Genomic DNA, 4,979 nt, shown 5'->3' with positions numbered 1-4,979 from the left:
GTTCCGCTGGGTGGAGCGGTTTACGTATCACCAACCTATCAATAATCTCCATCATAAAATCTTTGAAGGTGTTGGTGGGATAATATTCCTGATGAGACGTGACTTTGAAATCTCTAAATTACCGATACAACTATCAGACTTTTATAAACAAGTTCTGCAATATTGGATTCAATATTTTTAAATATAACTTTTCACCACACACTGTTTCAATTTAGAATGACAGATGCGTCCGGAAAAAACAAAAATCGTTCTTTTACAAAGATTGATTGGAAAAAGTTATTCGGTCTGTCCTACACCTTATGGAGGAAGACTGAAATCAACCCTGAGAAGAAAACATTTGGTTAAAAACTATGATGAGATCTGTGTAAAGAAAATCAGAACCAAAATCTTTCTCGTCCACTCCCACCAAAAAAAAAAAAAAGAAATTCATTTCAAAATTATGCACGAAGTTTACCCTTGTAACAACTTTTTGCAAAATAAATTTAACATTTATCCCAACTCCTGTGTGTTTTGTGATTCAGATATTGAGCCAGCTTAACAACCTTTTTTCATTGCAATGTCATAAATGTTTGGAAAGATTTTCAAAACTGGATCTTGAATAAGAAATCTATTCCATTTTTAAATGTTGATATGATCAAAGTTGGTCTTCTAACAGGGGACGAAGTAACAAACTATAACAATTTAATGCTTCTAGCTATTTTTTTTTTTTCATTTATTAGCGCCATTTCTTAAAATCCTCCCCCTTCACAATTGTTCCAATCCTAATTATTAAACCAATACATCAATGACTTAATCATTTTTTACTTTTTTCTGCTTAGGTTCTCGTATCAATAGTGCACTCTGTTCTGCTGTGAAATGTGTGTTGTATTGTATATGAATCTTACAAAGAAAATTATATCTTCTTCTTCTTCGTTTTTACTGGCGGATGGCAAATAACGTTAAGTGTGCATTACGGCCACCCTCTGAATTGGAGTGTGAACCAGAATGGAAAACCTATATTTGACTATAAATTTCAGATTTTATGAGAAACAGAAAAAACTCCCTAATTAAATTATATCCTGAATTTAAATGAAGTAGTTCAACTAAACTAAACTGTACTTTTGGCTTACGGAACCTGCACTGAAGAGATTGTCTTTCTTTATGATTTCTTATACAATCTATTAACGCATGGTCAACTGTCTCTTGAGATTGACCACATTCACTTAATCCTGTCGAATGTTTTCCTATTCTATACAGAGTGCTATTTAAACCAGTATGATCAAAACTAAGTCTAAATTAAATGCCTTCTTCCCTCTTTCTCTTTGAAGTTTCCCATCATCTTTTCCCCTCACCTTTCTTGCTCTTTATTCCATTATTTCTGCCATTCTTTTTTCACTTCTTCCTTCATTTTATTTCTGTTTTTCTCTCTTGTATTCTGCAGTGGTCCACAGGGAGAGGAGGCGAGCTGTGGTGGGTTTGTTTGTTGTCCCCCAGCTCAGCCGTCTCATGTTGGGGTTTACCCCATTGGATGAAAGGGTGGCAACCTTCGGGTTGGAGACAGGTCTATGACTGTTGTTTCGGCCTACGGCCTGAGCGGTAGTGTGAAGTTCTTGGCGTCCCTGTCGGGGATGCTGTATAGTGCCCCTCCCGGGGACTCCATTATTCTGCTGGGGGACTTCAACGCCCACGTGGGAAACGACAGTGACACCTGGAGAGGCGTGATTGGGAGGAATGGCCTCCCCGATCTGAATCCGAGCGGTGTTTTGTTATTGGACTTCTGTGCTAGTCACGGATTGTCCATAATGAACACCATGTTCAAACATAAGGCTGTCCATCAGTGCACTTGGCACCAGGATACCCAGACAGGAGGTTGATGATCAACCTTGTTGTCGTGTCTTCAGACCGTCGGCCGCATGTTTTGGACACTTGGGTGAAGAGAGGGGCTGAGCTGTCTAGTGATCACCACTTGGTGGTGAGTTGGATCCGCTGGAAGAGGAAAAAGCTGGATACACTTGGCAGGCCCAAGCACATAGTGAGGGTCTGCTGGTACATCTGGCGGAGCCCTCTGCGAGGGATGTATTCAACTCCCACCTCCTAGAGAGCTTTGACCAGATTCCGGGAGGAGGTTGGAGATATAGAGTCCAAGTGGACCATGTTCTCCGCATCCATTGTCGATGCTGCTGCCCGTAGCTGTAGCCGAAAGGTCTGCGGTGCCTGTTGCGGCGGCAATCCCTGAACCCGGTGGTGGACACTGGCAGTAAGGGATGCTGTCAAGCTGAAGAAGGAGCCCTATCGGCTGTGGTTGGCTTGTGGGACTCCTGAGGCGACTGACTGGTACCATAAGACCAAGCGTGCCATGGCCTGGGCTGTGGCAGAGGCAAAAACTCGGGCCTGGGAGGAGTTCAGTGAGGCCATGGAGAAGGACTACTGGTTGGCCTCGAAGCGATTCTGGCAAACCATCCAGTGGATCAGGAGGGGGAAGCAGAGCTTCGCCAGCACTGTTTACAGTTGGGGTGGTTAGCTCCTGACCTCAACTGGGGACATTATCGAGCGGTGGAAGGAGAACTTCAAGGATCTCATCAATCCTGCCGTCATGCATTCCCTGGTGGAAGCAGAGGCTGGGGACTCGGGGTTGGACTCTTTCATCACCCAGGCTGAAGTCAACGAGGTGGTTAAAAAGCTCCACGGTGGCAGGGCTTCGGGGGTGGATGAGATCCGCCCTGAGTACCTCAAGTCTCTGGATATTGTGGGGCTGTCATGGTTGACATGCCTCTTCAACATTGCGTGGCGGTTGGGGACAGTGGCTCTTGGACTGGTGGTCTCCTTTCATAAGAAGGGTGACCGGAGGGTGTTTTCCAACTACAGGCGGATCACATTCCTCTGCCTCCCTGGTAAGGCCTACGCCAAAGTATTGGAGAGGAGAGTCCGGCCGATAGTCGAACCTTGGCATCAGGAGGAGCAGTGTGGTTTTCGTCCTGGCCGTGAAACACTGGACCAGCTCTATACTCTCTACAGGGTACTCGAGGGTTCATGGGAGTTTGCCCAACCGGTCCACATGTGTTTTGTGGACCTGGAGAAAGCATTCGACTGTGTCTCCCGTGATGCCCTGTGGGGGGTGCTCCAGGAGTATGGAATTGGGGGCCCTTTATTAGGGGCCATCTGGTCTCTGTACAAGCGGAGCAGGAGTTTGGTCCGCATTGCCGGCACTAAGTCGGACCTGTTCCCGATGCATGTCACCGGTCCTGTTCATAACTTTTATGGACAAGATTTCTAGGCACAGCCAAGGACCAGAGGGGGTCTGGTTTGGGGACCAGAGGATTTCGTCTCTTCTTTTTGCAGATGACGTGGTCCTGCTGGCCCCCTCTAGCCAAGACCTACAGCATGCACTGGGGCTGTTCTCAGCCGAGTGTGAAGCGGCTGAGATGAAGATCAGCTCCTTCAAGTCCGAGGACATGGTTCTCAACCGGAAAAGGGTGGCTTGTCCTCTTCAGGTTGGAGGGGAGTTCCTGCATCGAGTGGAGGAGTTCAAGTATCTTGGGTTCTTGTTCACAAGTGAGGAGAGAATGGAGCGGGAGATTGACAGATGGATCAGTGCGGCTGCCGCAGTAATGGGGATGATGTTGCGGTCCATTGTGGTGAAGATAGAGCTGAGCCAAAAAGGGAACCCATGAACATTAGGTAATGACCGAAAGAATGAGATCCCGGATACAAGCGGTTGAAATGAGCTTCCCCCGTAGGGTGGCCGGGCACTCCCTTAGAGTTAGGGTAAGGAGCTCTGCCATCCGAGAGGGGCTCGGAGTAGAGCTGCTCCTCCTCCACATTGAGAGGAGCCAGTTGAGGTGGCTTGGGCATCTATACCGGATGCCTCCTGGATGCCTTCCTCAGGAGGTGTTCCAGGTACGTCCCACCAGGAGGAGGCCCAGGGGGACAGCCCAGGACACGTTGGAGGGACTATGTCTCTCAGCTGGCCTGAGAACACCTTGGGCTTCCCCCGGAGGAGCTGGAGGAGGTGTCTGGGGAGAGGGACACCTGAGTGTCTCTACCGAGTCTGCTGCCCCCGCAACCCTGTCCAGGATGAAGCGGAAGACGACGAGTACGAGTACAAGTGCAGTGTAAATCTTTTGATATTCTAAATATCTGGACTCTAAATTATTTATAACATCTTGCTTATTTAGATTTGTTGTGTGTTTTAATTGTAAAAGACAAGTATTATTGATTCCCTCACCCAAAATCCAAAGAGGAACTGCTAACAAGGAAACTGTACGACTTATATCCAGTTGAACAACTTTAGCCTTGTTTACCAGTTTTCCAATAGTCCATCGAACTGACATTTCTCTTTTCCTTGACTTGGCTGCAGTACCATCTTTGTAGGATGGACATCCCTGTGTCCCTTTAACTTAGGCCAATATACCAGCGGCAGCTGTTCTCTTATGAGACTCAGTGCCGTCTCTCCCAACTCAACTTGTAACGCAGCCACTAGAGTAGACTTAGCTGCACCACAACATAACCACAACGATTGGTACTGAATTACATACAGTTTTTTAAGAAGGAAATGAGCTGCTGATTGATACACTAAACATCCATAATCCAGAACTGCACAATACGTCGTCCAATATTCCCTTTTAGCACACTTTACCACCTTTCTCCCTATTGCCTGTTTTCTTTTATACTAAATTAAAATTTGAAAATTATGGGTTGAATTAAGAATTCTGAATGCTTGGTTCTGGCATGTCACTGCCCTTGTGCAGTCTTCTATCCACTAAGGAACTAGATTTTTCTCATGACTGCTCTCATATTTAGGAATTGTTGCACTTGCAGCCACCAGGATGACATTAATTAGATCTATGGCAAATTCATAAATATGTTGTTCTGTTACTATGTCATTAATCTTCATTTCAGCTAAAAAAATCTAATTTAATCCAGTCAACTTGTTTAAAATTCCACCTCATTGACCTTATTCTTTATTCCTACTGTTATGGAAATTTGAGTGCCTTGCTTGA

This window comes from Girardinichthys multiradiatus, chromosome 3, assembly GCF_021462225.1.
Source record: "Girardinichthys multiradiatus isolate DD_20200921_A chromosome 3, DD_fGirMul_XY1, whole genome shotgun sequence".
Taxonomy (NCBI): Eukaryota; Metazoa; Chordata; class Actinopteri; order Cyprinodontiformes; family Goodeidae; genus Girardinichthys; species Girardinichthys multiradiatus.
The sequence above is the reverse complement of the archived record's forward strand: the minus strand, read 5'-3'. Positions refer to the sequence as shown.